This window comes from Mustela nigripes, chromosome 7 (genome assembly GCF_022355385.1).
Source record: "Mustela nigripes isolate SB6536 chromosome 7, MUSNIG.SB6536, whole genome shotgun sequence".
Taxonomy (NCBI): domain Eukaryota; kingdom Metazoa; phylum Chordata; class Mammalia; order Carnivora; family Mustelidae; genus Mustela; species Mustela nigripes.
In genome coordinates, this window is record NC_081563.1 from 72,961,703 (window position 1) to 72,976,738 (window position 15,036).

General features: G+C 34.3%; 1 protein-coding gene across 5 annotated transcripts in view; it reads right to left on the reverse strand.

The window, feature by feature from the left end:
• The window catches only part of FOXN2 (forkhead box N2), a 65,869-nt gene that overhangs the window by 38,360 nt on the left and 12,473 nt on the right, over positions 1 to 15,036 (reverse strand). Inside the window, exon 2 of one of the 5 annotated variants that reach the window (XM_059406113.1) lies at positions 1,008 to 1,080. The exons of the other annotated variants lie outside the window; for them this stretch is intronic. The gene's annotated coding sequence lies outside the window, so the exon portion shown is untranslated. The remainder of the gene's footprint in view (positions 1 to 1,007; positions 1,081 to 15,036) is intronic. 5 annotated transcript variants of the gene reach the window in all.

A 15,036-nucleotide genomic window follows, 5' to 3' on the forward strand; every position in this document is an offset into this window, starting at 1 on the left:
GCTGTCCTGGATTATTTTTTAGTGTTTCCACTTAACAAAGAATCAAATCACAAAAAGATCAAGGACTTATCAAAGATTATAAGTTAAAAACAGAAGCCACCTCAGAAAAAAACACACACACAGAAAAAAAACAAAAGGAAAAAAAAACCCGAACAAAAGTCACCTCTTAAATTCAGTACAGTCTATTTTGCTACCAAGCTTTTCTGTAACACAAATTAGCTCACTGGTAAATAGGGGAAAGATTTTAGTACAATGTGATAATCACATTGGTTTGTAAGTGATTTTTACCAGCTTATGTTTTTGCAATACTAAGTAATAACAGCTGAACCTAAAATAGGCTAACGTAGTGGAAAGCTGCAAGCTGCTGAAAATACAGTATTGTACACAATTCTCATTCAACCCATGTTCTTCCTCTTGGCACAGCTTGCCCACATGCATTTTCTTGGAAGTGTTAATGAGCTCTTCTCTCCACAAATTTTTATGCATTTTATCCTGCCCTCCATAACCTTGCAGCTTCAACCCTTCCTTGCATACCCTTCCATCAGGCTATTTTCACTTAAAAAAAAAAAATTCCTAAATTGTATTTCTTTATTTGTAATAAATTTAATATATCTTTTAAAATATTCTAGTATTCTTAAAATTTATTTTTGTTAGTGTTCTGGTTACAAAGCTTCATACTTTTAGGCGAGCTGACCTATCAGCTAGCACAATATTTTAATGTTTTCAAAAATATATAATATGTAATATTACATAAGAAAGACCTGTATATTTCACACCAAAATTTTTTTTAAAAAGCTTTTACTTTTGTTTGGAAAATTCTAGTTTTATACCAAAACAAAATCTAGTTTTATAAGAAACTGCTTCTTAAAATGAACTGAAACCACTCAATAACAGGTCATTAATAATGTGCATGGAAGTTTGCTTCAAAGCAGAACAAGTAAAGAAATAAAAGGAAATCTGAGCTAGTGATGTAACATTTCCTTTTATTAATCTTTTAAGAACAATACCTCACGTGCGGGAGGCCTGCTTCTCCCTCTCTGACTCCCCCTGCTTGTGTTTCCTCTCTTGCTGTGTCTCTCTCTGTCAAATAAATAAATAAACAACAAATCACACGTAATTGTTACACATAATAAATGTCACTCAAAATAAGCATTAGGGTCAAGAGACTATGATGTGGGGTTTGAAAACTGTACTCTAATTTCCTAGGAGCATAACTAGCATAACCCAAGTAATGAATACATCCACTAATAAACCAATTCCTAAAACCAAGATAATGCTACAAAAAAAGTAGGTAAATGTACAAGACAATTTTGCAAAGTACACATTGGTGTTAAGACTCCCAAGTCTTCTACATTTCAGAAAAAATTGAATTTCTTGAGACAAGAATAATTTAACAGTGGAGAGTTCAAACAAGCCCAGTATAATCACTCTGTAACTCCTGCCTAGAGCTTCACTGTGTATAAGGCCAGAGCAGTATCTTGAGAAGAGGGCTCAGGATTAAAATGTAACATTTTTTCACATCTGTGCAGCCCATTCATCTCTCAAAAATATTTAATAGAGATCTGCATATTTCCATACTATGTTCAATATTACAATGATAGTCTACTCTAGGACACGAGAAACAAAATTCCATATTGGAATTCTTGGATCATTTCCCAAAAGGTTAGAGAAGAGCATTTTTGCTTAGGTCAGTATTAATAATGTTCTGAGAGGAAATGCTTGACAGAGCTCAGAGAAGGGAAACTAAGGTATAGAATTTACAATATTACCCGGATATTAGAGGTATTGTAAGAGCTATTATTGATAGCTCTTTGGCCCAAAATAACTAAGAAACCTTCTAAACATAAAATGTTGGTTACTGACACACAGAGTTTATTTATTTATTTATCCATATTTTTAATTGACTGTATCAAACACTAGGCAAAAAAAAGATTTTTTCTTTATACTTCTATCATGTTAGGACCCCTAACCATTATTTTAGCTCCCTCTCCTTCTTTTTTTTTGAAGTTTATTTATTTATTTGACAGAGAGAGACACAGCAAGAGAGGAAACACAAGCAGGGGGAGTCAGAGAGGGAGAAGCAGGCCTCCCGCAGAGTAAGGAGCCTGATGTGGGGGCTCGATCCCAGAACCCTGGGATCATGACCTGAGCTGAAGGCAGACGCTTAAGGACTGAGCCACCCAGGTGCCCCACCCGCTTTGTTTTTTAAACATCATAAAAAGGGCACCTGGGTGGCTCAGTGGGTTAAGCCGCTGCCTTTGGCTCAGGTCGTGATCTCAGGGTCCTGGGATCGAGTCCAGCATTGGGCTCTCTGCTCAGCAGGGAGCCTGCTTCTTCCTCTCTCTCTGCCTGCCTCTCTGCCTACTTGTGATGTCTCTCTGTCAAATAAATAAAATAAAAAATCTTTAAAAAAAAATAAACATCATATAAAATAGAATTGTACTGAAACTTACTTTTCCCCCCACCAAATTCATTAACATTATTGCAGCAATAATTCACTTCTAAAGATGACAACTATTCTTTCTACTTTATGAATATACCAAAATTTATTATACTCTTGTGGACAATTATTTATTTATGTTTGAGGCTATTACAAGTAGCATTGTTATGGATATCCTTGTTCCTACCTCTTGGAATACAACTGCCAAGAACTTTAGTGGGGTACACAACTAAAAGCAGGATATATTGGGTAGAATTACTGGGTCACAGAGCATTCTTCTCTTCCACTTTAACTGGTCATGACAAATTGTTACCAGGAATATATGTGTATTCTATTTACTCCATGTACTCCTCAAAAACATTTTTTTGCCAACCTGATGACTATGAAATTTCATCTCCTTGTGTTTTACTTGGCATTTCCCAGATTAGTAATGGGGTTGAACATGTAGGTATTCCCCGCTTTTTGAAGTTATTATACTACTTTGCTTCTACAAAAGACCTACATTAGTACCTGTTGAAGATGATTTTCACTTTTAGGAAAAGGCACAAAGTGAAAATAGGATTTAGGGTCTGTTCTGAAGCATGTGTGAACCCTGAGCAGGGAATGGCACTGCCAAGCTCCTTCCCCAAAGGGGCTATACTCAGCCCCTTAGCGTCAAGTTGCCATAGCTTTGAATGGTACCTGTGGAATTCTGGGCTTTATTTTGACTTATTTTGTGTATCCCTTGGTAAGATGTGTCCTAAGGTACCAGAAAAGCCTATGGGAGGTTCCTTTTTTTGGCTTTGGGAATGTTCATATATATTTCCATATAAATTAATGGTAATTTCTTCTTTACTTTACACCACTTGAGCTTCCTAAGGTTTTGTAGGAAGATTCTACTTTTGGATAGCAGGAGAAACCTGTACATAAGAATTATCTTCTGGGACACCTGGGTGGCTCAGTTGGTTAAGCACCTGACCTCAGGTCAGGTCATGATCCCAGAGTTGTGGGATGGAGTCCCATATGGGGCTCCTTGCTCAGTGGGGAGCTTGCTTCTCCCTCTATTGCTCTCCCTGCTTGTGCTCTCTGGCTCTCTGACAAACAAATAAACAACAAATAAACAAATGAATAAGTGAATAAATAAATATTTTTTAAAAATCTTCTATTAATTGTCTATTTAAGTCACTTGTATTGTTTGTATACTAATCTTTACATGTAATGCAAATATCTTTTCCTAGTAGGTGCTTTGTCTTTTTAGTCTATTAGTTGTCTATGAATGAAAAAGTTAACTTTAATATGGTGGAATTTATTAACCCTTTGCTTTATAGTTACTGTAGTTTATTTCTCATTTAAGAATTCCTTCCCAGGGTGCCTGGGTAGCTCAACTGGTTAAGCATCCAACTCGATTTCAGCTCAGGTCATGATCTCAGGGTCCTGGGATCGAGTCCTACATGGGCCTCCCCAATAGCTGGTAGTCTGCTTGGAGATTCTCTCTCTCCCTGTCTCTCTGTCCCTATGCCAGGTCCCGCTCTCTGTCTCTTTGTCTAAAATAAAATAAATCTTAAAAAAACTTGTATCCTTTCTGTTGCGGGAACCAATCTTGAGCATTGGCATCCTTGAACATTCTTGCTATATATGCCAAGAATGAAAAGCCTTCACTTGGGCTTTTTTTTCAGGGTTTTGTTTGCTACAAGCAAACTTGAGGGATGACCTAACATCTCCTCCCAAAGAGCAGGTCAAGCTCTGTTAACATTTTTTCTTTCATTCATGAGTTATTTATTTTTTTTTTAAAAGATTTTATTTATTGGGACGCCTGGGTGGCTCAGTGGGTTGGGCCGCTGCTTTCGGCTCAGGTCATGATCTCAGGGTACTGGGATCGAGTCCCACATCAGGCTCTCTGCTCAGCGGGGAGCCTGCTTCCTCCTCTCTTTCTCTGCCTGCCTCTCTGCCTACTTGTAATCTCTCTGTCAAATAAATAAATAAAATCTTTAAAAAAAAAAGATTTTATTTATTTACTTGAGAGAGAGACAGTGAGAGAGAGCATGAACGAGGAGAAGGTCAGAGAGAGAAGCAGACTCCCCATGGAGCTGGGAGCCCGATGCGGGACTCGATCCCGGGACTCCAGGATCATGACCTGAGCCGAAGGAAGTCGTCCAACCAACTGAGCAACTGAGCCACCCAGGCGTCCCATTCATGAGTTATTTAGAAGAATGCTTCTTAATTGCCATGTGATCTTTTTTCCTAACTGATTTCTAATTTAAATGGTCCATAGGATACTAATCCTTTGAAATGTATTAAAACTTGTTTGGTCCTAGTGTGTCGTTGATTTTCATGATTCAGTTGATGGATGAATACATCCATCCAGTGATTGGATGAAATAGATGTCTACTGAATTAAGCTTGTTAACTACATAGTTTAAATTTTCTATATTTGTACCAATTTGGGGGTCTGTTTTATTAAATACTGAGGAAGATATATTACAATCTCCTACTATGCTGGTGAAATTAGATTTTCCTGGTAGTTCTGTTAATTTTTGCTTTTTTTGTGGTTACAGTTATTAGTTGTATACAAATTTAAAGCTTCTAGTATTCCTGGCAAAAATGAAGCATTTACCATTTTGTATCAATTCTTTTTTCTGTAGTAATTCTACTAGTTTTTTTTTTTAATATTTTATTTATTTGTCAGAGAGAAAGCACAGGCAGGCAGAAGCAGAAGCAGGCTCCCTGTCAAGAAAGGAGCCCTATGTGGGACTTGATCCCAGGACACTAGGATCATGACCTGAGCTGAAGGCAGCCACTTAACTGACTGAGCCACTCAGGCATCCCTAATTCTACTAGTTTTAACATCTATTTCAAATGATATGCCAGCTTTCTTTCCACCAATATTTGCCTTATATATTTTTTTCCATCATTTTACTTTAAACATTTTTTCCTCTTGTTTCCTTCCAGTCTCTGCTTTAAACCCCATTTTAAATATAAGGTATAGATATGTTTATTTCTAACACTTTATTTGATATTTTACTCCATATTTCTTTCTCTTTTTTGGCCTTCTTTAGAATTCTTTTTCCGCTGCTTTCATTTTTTATCATTTATTAGTTTGGAACTTAGATATTTATTTCTATTACTAAAGTGTTACCTTAAAATTTTTATCATGCATTCTTATCAAAATCTAAAGTTATCTTTAATCTGAGTAATAAAAAGATCTTTTGAGGGACACCTTGGTGGCTCAGTGGGTTAAAGCCTCTGCCTTTGGCTCAGGTTATGATCCCAGGGTCCTGGGATCGAGCCACACATTGGGCTCTCTGCTTAGCAGGGAGCCTGCTTCCTCCTCTCTCTGCCTGCTTCTCTGCCTACTTGTGTTCTCTCTCTAATAAACAAATAAAATCTTAAAGAAAAAAGACCTTTTGAATACTAGCTCCAATCACCTCCTCCTGGTTTATAAAATAATGGGTATTTAGTAAACAACTATAATAATTGTTAATTTAGTTCTAGCTTTTACTATTTATGGTTAATAATAGTATTACTTATAGTTAATTTTAATTTACCCATATACTTACCACTCTGATTATTCCTTCTTGAATCTCATACTAGCTATGACCATTTTCTTTCTACATAAAACATGGACTGCTTTTGAACTTCCAGATTTTATTTACTTGAGCACATCTTTATTTAATCCTTTGTTTAGGAAAGACATTTCTGCTAGCTATAGAATTCTAGGTTTAACTAGAATAGGTCATAGTTGTTAAATTTCTTTCTACTGAGTATATAATTTCATGGTCGTCTACTTCCATTATTGTTACTGAGACCGGATATTTTTCTAAAGGTGTTCTGTTTTCTCTTACAATTTTCCCCTTTATTAGCCTCTTTTATATTTTCCATTTTTTTCTTTGTGTTGCATTCTGGATTTCTTCAGAGGACTATCTTTCATTGTATCAATTTTTCTTCAGTGAGGTCTATTTACTTTTATCTATCTTTTGAATTTTAATTTTAATTTACTATATATTTTTATTTCTAAAACCTCTGATTCTTTATTTCTTTTTCCTTATTTTAAGTTGTCACTGAACATATTAAATGTATAATTTTTATATTTTACATCTAATAATTCCAAGATGTGAACTATTGGCAAGTCTGATTCTGCTGATTCTCTTATATTATGCCTTGTTTCCCTAGACTGTTTGTAATTTTTATTACAAATTACTCATTTTCTTTTCTTTTTTTTAAGATTTTATTTATTTCAGAGAAGGAGCACACAAGCACAAGCGGGGAGAGGAGCAGAAGGAAAAGCAGACTTCCTGCAGAATAGGGAGCCTAATGTGAGGCTCAATCCTAGGACTCTGGGATCATGACCTGAGCTGAAGGCAGATGCTTAACCAACTGAGCCACCCAGGCGCCCCTAAGCTACTCATTTCATTAGAACTTTACTAAAAGCAACTCTTTGATGGTGACGATTTGTGTTGCTTCTGTCAAGTCCCCAGGAGTAGTAACAATGAAGAATCATTTTGAATTCTTAGGATGAATTCAAGTAAACCTGTGTGAAAGGCTAGTTTGTGGTTAAAAAAATTTTTCAATAGTGATTTTATTCTTCCTGTTAGCAGCAATATTCTTATAACTTTCTTTGTCTTCTCTAAGGACATGAAGAGAAAGAGTATCTAGATTACACATCTAGAAGTTATAGCCCTTTGGGGCTCCACAGTAATGGGGAAGACTATTTCCTGCTAGGTATTTTACCTTGGCTGGGTCTGGGCTTTGCTTCCTGTTCCTGAGCCCCACAAGGCTAAGAAAACAGAAACTCACTTGATTTGGTAAATACCCTCAAGGCAAGAGCCAGCTTCAGTACTCAGCTTACTGCACTAGGTTCTCTCTGGGTTTGCAATTAGTCTTCGGTCTAAATATTCTTTACTTTTGTGCCAAAGCACTGATGCATTATTTTATTGTTTAAGTTTCTCCTGCTTCAACACACTTGAGAGATTTGACTCACTCCTCTATCAGTGAGAGTTGCTCATTGTGATAGTGATTCCCAAATGGAAGTAGGTACTGGACACTTCCCTGGAGGTGGAAGGTACTTATCAAAAATTGTGCACATTTTTCTAAATAGAGGTGGTTCTTCTCACCCCTTTAAAAAAAAAAAAAATCGGGACGCCTGGGTGGCTCAGTTGGTTAGGCGGCTGCCTTAGGCTCAGGTCATGATCCCGGCATCCTGGGATTGAGTCCTGGGATTGAGTCCCGCATAGGGCTCCTTGCTTGGCGGGGAGCCTGCTTCTCCCTCTGCCTCTGCCTGCCACTCTGTCTGCCTGCGCTCACTCTCGCTCCTCTCTCTCTGACAAATAAATAAATGAAATCTTTTTTAAAAAAAAAATCATATTCATTAAAGACATAAAGACATTTTAGCCCCTTTAACTATGATTCAGGCTTATCATTATAAACAGACTTGTAACGTCTATTTATACGGACTCCTTAAGCATATAGGACTATTTGCCACTTTATAAGTGTTTCTCAAGTAAGGATGTCCCATAGATATACTCTGGGGGCCAAGAGTTTTGCAAACTTTCATTCTGTGCTTTTATTTCAGCAACAGCATAAAAATGTATTTTACTATTTTCAAAGAGAATAATGAAAGACTTATTAAAATCTTCAGGAACTAAAGTCAGTGATCCTTAAAATGGCACCTACAATTTTTTTTTCTTTAAAAGGGATCCATGTATCATGATCTCACGGTCCTGGGAAGGAGCCCCATGCTGGGCTCTTCACTCGGCAGTGAGTCTGCCTCGCCCTCTCCATCTGTGATCTCTCTCTCTCAAATAAATAAATGTTTAAAAAAAATAAATAGATAAAAGAGATCCATGTATCATTCAAGTTGAGAAATATCTCCACGCTAAAAGACTTCACCTTGCCATGCTTGAGTTACTAGATTAATCTTCTTAGTTCATTATATCCTAGTTTTCATTTGTACTGCACTCACTGTACCTGATTACACAAGTGTGTCGTCCCTTATCTAAAATCCTTGAGGGCAGATATATTTGAGAATTCAGAATATTTTAGAGTTTGGAAAGGAACTACAATGCAAATATGATATGTTGTACAATATGTTGGTGAGGTTTGAGGCAGTATTCTCTAATAAACGTGTTAATATTTCTGTAGCAAAATGTAGTTTCACACTAAGAAGAGAGTAAACAAAGACCATTAATAATAATCTTACATCAGCTCAGATCCTGTTTTGCTACTAAATATGCTAAGAAAAAACTGGTTTTCAGAGCATTTTAGATTTCTAAATCATTAACATCATATTATACTACCATTACCTGCTATAACTAGAAAGCCAAAAAATTTTTATTAAATTTTAAATTTGGGGGCGCCTGGGTGGCTCAGTCGTTAAGTGTCTGCCTTCAGCTCAGCTTACAATCCCAGGGTCCTGGGATCGAGTCCGCATCAGGCTCCCTGCTCAGCGGGAAGCCTGCTTCTCCCTCTCCTACTCTCCCTGTTTGTGTTTCCTCTCTTGCTGTGTCTCTCCCTGTCAAATAAATAAAATCTTAAAAAAAAAAAAAAAGAATTTTATAAAAGATCACAATAAGATCAATAGGTATAAAGAAATCACCTTTATACTTAGTTCTAAGTATTTTTACTTAGTATAATATTTAGTATAATACTAAGTATTTATACTTATATTCTAATTCTTTATACTTACTGATCTTACTGTGATTTTATATGAAAGTATATGATGAAGTATAGTATTGTGCTGATATATAGTCATACTGGTATTGATATATAGTATAGTATTGATCTATACTTAGGGTCCATAAGTTTAATGCATAAACTTTATAATTTTTCCCCCAACTATTTAGGAGTCCCTTTTGTCCATTTGTGGTTTAATAGTTGAAGGTACAGAATAAGTAACTTCCTGAACAAAGGAAATAGATATTATGAATTCTAAAAATGTCAGAAGTACCTAAATGTATACAGAAATTTAAAATACATCCCAAAGCTAATGTATTAGCTATACTGGATTATGATTATAGTATCTATACATCTGTATATATGTACAGATACATCTATACATCTCTTTATAGATACAGATTTATAGATATAGATTTATGTATAGATACATCTATACAACTCTTTACATCTGTTAATAGAAGTATAACATATATAAGATTTAGAATAACCTTTCTTGGCCCTATTCAAAGAAGTTCCCCCCCGCCCTCCCAAAAACCCACCCCACCAAAAAAACCCTTTTACTCCTACTACATTCATGGCTCTATTGCCGTAATTGTATACTATTTTACCATAGAATCTAACAACTATGTGTGTATGTATGTATGCACACTGTGAAATGAAAGGCTTCGTCCTTGAGAAAGGAATTAATACATGTAATACTAGGAGATACTTGACAGAAACTTGAGGGGACAGTGTATCTGAAGTTAAAATTGTGAAGGATAAGCAATTTCATATTACAAAAAAATAGTAAAATCTAAATCACTATTCTTGATACTATAATCACATCTGGTGGCAGTAAAGCAGAAAGTTAAGAGCATGAGCTGTGAAGAGATATTGCCTAGGTTCAAATCCCAGCTCTGCCACTCAACAGATTATAAAACCTAATTTAGAATTTATCAGTACTGACTTTCAAAAGACTTAATCCAAATTAACATGAGAATATAAAGCACTTAGAAAAATGGTAGAGAGTAATGGTACAATGAATACTAGCTAGAGATATGGTAATTATTGTTAGTTGTTAATTTTTTAAATCATTTTTAGTTTCCTTCTTAAGGTAGATTTATAAATGATGTATCTTTCGAATACAAAAATTAGGGTACAAAATCAGTAATAATACTTCATGTTTTGAAGTTTGGAAATTTCAAAAAATCCTAACATTAAGGATAGGTCTCCTTTATGACCAATGACTGGCAAGGCAGCCACCTGAAATTTGGACTTCTCAGAAGAACGCTGCAATAAAAATTTCATCATTTTCTTTATGACGCGACTTTCACTTCCTTATTCTATTTGTTTCTATGCACTTTATATACCAGTATTTTACCAATCACACTACATGACAGAACTCTTCAAATTTTCTAGTTTAAATAACTAAAAGAAATCAAATCATATAAACTTTTAGAACTTTTTAAATTTTGTTATTAAGGGCCTCTGAAAACTCTTTTTTAAGTTCCTTTATTCATAGCTCTGCCTGATGTTAACATTCTCATACAGACACAAAAGTAATTTATAAAAAAATAAAGAAAATACATTACCTCTCAAGTAAAAAAAAAAAAAAATGTTGAGTTTTCACTAATAATGACATTCTCAGTAACAAAAAGAAAAAATATAGTGGCAAATATGAAGCTATAACCAAACAGAACAGGAATATAAATATCTACATATTATATAGTACATTCATTTATATCCAACGAATTCAGAATCTACTATCCTGTTACAGAATTCCTATCAAGTTAGAATATTCAAGATAATAATCTCTTCTTTCAAGGTATTACTCATAGTTTTCTGATTTAAACATAATATCTATAGTACTTTAAAAATATGGGTTCAGGGTGCCTGAGTGGCTCAGTGGGTTAAGCCTCTGCCTTCAGCTCAGATCACGGTCTCAAGGTCTGGGATCGAGCCCCACATCAAGCTCTCCGCACAGAGGGAAGCCTGCTTCCCCCCCTCTCTCTGCCTAACTCTCTGCCTACATGTGATCTCTCTCAATCTCTGTTAAATAAATAAATAAAATCTTTAAAAAAAAATATGGGTTCATAAAAAATGCATTAATGAATATAAAATTTACTTAAACACCCCCAAATCAGGCTCTGTCCAGCAAGTCTCATGTATATGAGACTTTTTTAGTGTATATTTTAGTAATATAGCTCCACAGCAAATAAGGAATAATTGCAATTAACTCAGTTCTATTAATGATGCGTTTAATATTTCTAAGAAGTGCTTTTCAATATATTGAATCTCCTGATGTTACATTTTTCAATTTTAATTAAGTTTTTACTTTACCTATATTATAGCTCTTTAAGCCCTAACTCTAAGATACTATTTGTGAAATAATTTTTTAATCGTTAAAAATTTATTTTTAATTCCTTACCTAGGAATTCTCATTAAGAAATTTTTTTAAAAGCACCAAAAAATACTCAGATCAAAATAAAATATGGCAATCAATTCTTGATATCCCAAAGCAAATTTATTTCAATTTTTTCCTGGCATTCCCTTGCCAGCTAATCACTGAATATTTCTTTTCATACTATATTTCCTAGATTAAAGCAACAGCATATAAGATTATGATAAGCTCAACATAAACTATTTTAGCAGTTTACAAATACTAATTATTTTCTAAATCTAGAGAGTTCCTCATTTTAAAAATAAATAAATAAATAAAAAGAGGAATACTCCAAAAGGGTAATAAGGAAAATCAATTTTGCTGTTAAAAGCTTTTATTACACTAGAGTGAAAAGGAACCATGCCATCTGTTATGTTTTACTAGAACTGGGAAGCAGATGAAACCAACACTTGAGCAATTGTACGGAGAAACCCTGAAGAAGACTGCTGTCAGTCCTATGGTTAAAGCAAGGGATGGTTAACCTTCAACAACATGGCAGCATCTAACCCACAGATAAAGCTATTTCTCACCATTTCACTCTTCTAGTCTAGCTTTCTACTTAGTATCAGTCTCATTATAAATACTTTCAACACGTAAATTCATGAAGCATGTGGCAAATGAGTATTATTTTTTGGTTATATTTAACTAAATGCATTTATAATTTCTATCTTTTTACACGGCTTTAAGACATTTGGAAACTTTTATTTTAATTGACTTTCCTTCTTCCTTAATGTCATGAGTAAATCAAACAATCCTGCAAATATAAAAGAGCAACCAAAGGGTAGGCCCCATCTTAGATTTATGGCTTACTCATCCAATCACTTTAAAGTAACCAATATAAAAAACTATTTGACTTGGGCTAAGACAACCCTAGCAAAGGGAAATAGTCTTTCACTTAGTTCAGATCACTAAACAATGTTTGACATAGAAAAAAACAAATCTACATGGCATAATACAAAATTCCAAAATGTTTGTGATTTTAATAGCACAGCCTGGCAATTGTCTCAATTCTTTACCATAATTTAAAGCTTTCTCTGATGAAGATAAATATATAAAAGAAATTTCCACTCAATTTTCCTCTCATTCCCTCACCTCCATTATCCTTGGGAGTGAACTATTTTCATTGATTAATTATAATAAAATACCTTTTCTCAACCCTGGAAGCCACAGCACTATATTCCCAGAATTTATTCAACAGTATAAGAAACTTATCATAAGGTCAATATAAAATTATTTTAGCAGTTTACAGATACTAATTATTTTTTAAAATCCTAAGAGTTCTTCATTTTTTAAAAAAGAAAACAATTTTATTCCTATTAATTTACCACACCGAGAGAAAAACAATGTGTAACATTTATTGAGCACATACTATTTGCAAGGCACTATGTAACAAACCTAACACATACTGGAACTTTTATGATATTCCATTAACTCAAAATATCTGATAAAGTTGGTAACCCTCAGGTAAGAAAAAATTTAGACACGTAAAAGGAAGGAACTCAATCTTTTCTACTGAATAACAATAAAACTTTCATTTTGATTAAGATTCTCTATTATAAATACTGTCCATCCCATAAAATCCAATACTGAGATTAGAGGGTAGAGTCAAATACCAAATGTACTGCAAAAAGACGTGTGTTTGATTATAATGCTACATGATGTCATGTATCCAGGACAACTGAAGCATTATGGTCTCTTAGGGATAAAACTGCCTCTTGGTCATAGATTTAGGTGACACAGCATGTGATCCATTGTCTCTACACAAAAAATGTGTGCAGCTGCATTTTCCAGTCAAGAAAGGGCGGGAAAGTGGGCAGGGGGGCAGAATACAAAAGGGTCAAAGATTTATCTCATAGGGAAACTGTTTTTCAAATAGAGGTAAAAAAAGAAATAAAACTGAGTGAAGGAAAATACCTTTCTCCAACTCATGCTGAAAGCACCAAACAGTAAAATCCGGGGAAAAATTCTGTTGTAACCTTCCATTGAATCCCTTTTTCTCCACCCTAACTTGCCCAGGTACTTAGTATAAACCATGATTTAAATGCCATTTCTATCTAAATAGTCTTGTGTTACCTGTACATTGTATAAAGACTTCCCCTACACATTGTTGCAGCATTTGTCTTTTAAAAAAAAGTCTCATTTTTTCATCAGTTTCCTGGGGAAGTTAAAATGAAGCAGAAGCTTTATAAGTAGAAAAAATGAAACACATTTGCTTCATATTTTCTTTATAAAGACCAAATACTTTCCCTCAAAATGAATGCTAGCAAATAACCCCACCTTTCACACACAGAAATACTTATTTAAAAGAATAGTATCACAAAAGATCTAAATGCAGTGAAAACTGTTTTCTCTGATAAGGAAAATTACTAGTTCTAATAAATGTTTAAAAAAAGTTGATGACAAAATAACTTGAAAACTTCTATTACCATCTAAAACATAGCATTAATTTACTTTACCTGTTATTAAATATGATAGGGAAAAAAAGCACTATTAGCTCTTAGAGTAAATCTAGCTTAGAAAAACCATCTTTCTCAACCTTTAGGACTGCAATCAATGCTGTATACAAAGGAAAATATGTTAAAGGGTGGAAAACTCTGACAACACAGAAATAAAAAAAAATAATAATAATTGCTAATGGAAGGAACTAACCATGCCATCTAGTATTAGAAGTAGTATCACCATGCCACAAACCATATAGTGACCAGTTAACCAACCAGCCCTTTGGTTTTTTGACAGTCCTATGCCAAACTGGAAAAATGCTGAAAGGAGCAAAGTTACAGAAACCTGAAAGTCAACAGATCTTGTGTCCTAAACTACAGAGGTAAATTTAGTTGGCATTTGAATACAAATAGTAAGTATTCCTTGTCATCAAAATTTACTTATATAGAAATTATTTTTAATCCTTTGAAATAAGCCATAATCCGTCAGCCATGCAGTAAATCCCCTACAGCCAATTAAATTTTTCCACTGAAAAAAAGCATCTTTTAAAAGAACATTCAAGATTGGAAATTACATTTAATAAAGGCAGAAAATGGTATCTTACCTTACTAATAGCTTTCTATATTAACTTTGGAAAGCAAAAGTAAAACTTAGGACTCTAAACCAGTTGATATATATCACAAACACAAAATATGATTAATTAAAAGTACGGTTAAAAGTAAGTACATTTAAAATAGACTCAACTAACTTAGTAATTACTGAAGTAAAATACATTTATGCTAAAAATTATTAAAGATACTTATGTTATTAAACAGACTATCTCCAGGGCATTGTAGAAAGTAAAACTTAACCTAATAACTAAGTTTCTAAATAAACATACTCAGAATATAACCTAAATCCTAAACAGCCAAATCAACTGTAGCTATATGTAGCTAGGAGGTCTAGTTGTCACTACCAGTAGATAGGATCAGCCACCCAAATGGATGTTGAGTTCCATTTGATAATACAGAGAATATTGATAGGAAAATGGCTGCTTTTCTTCTTGGAGGTAGATATTGCTCATCTAGACCCCTGTAATAGTAGTCTAC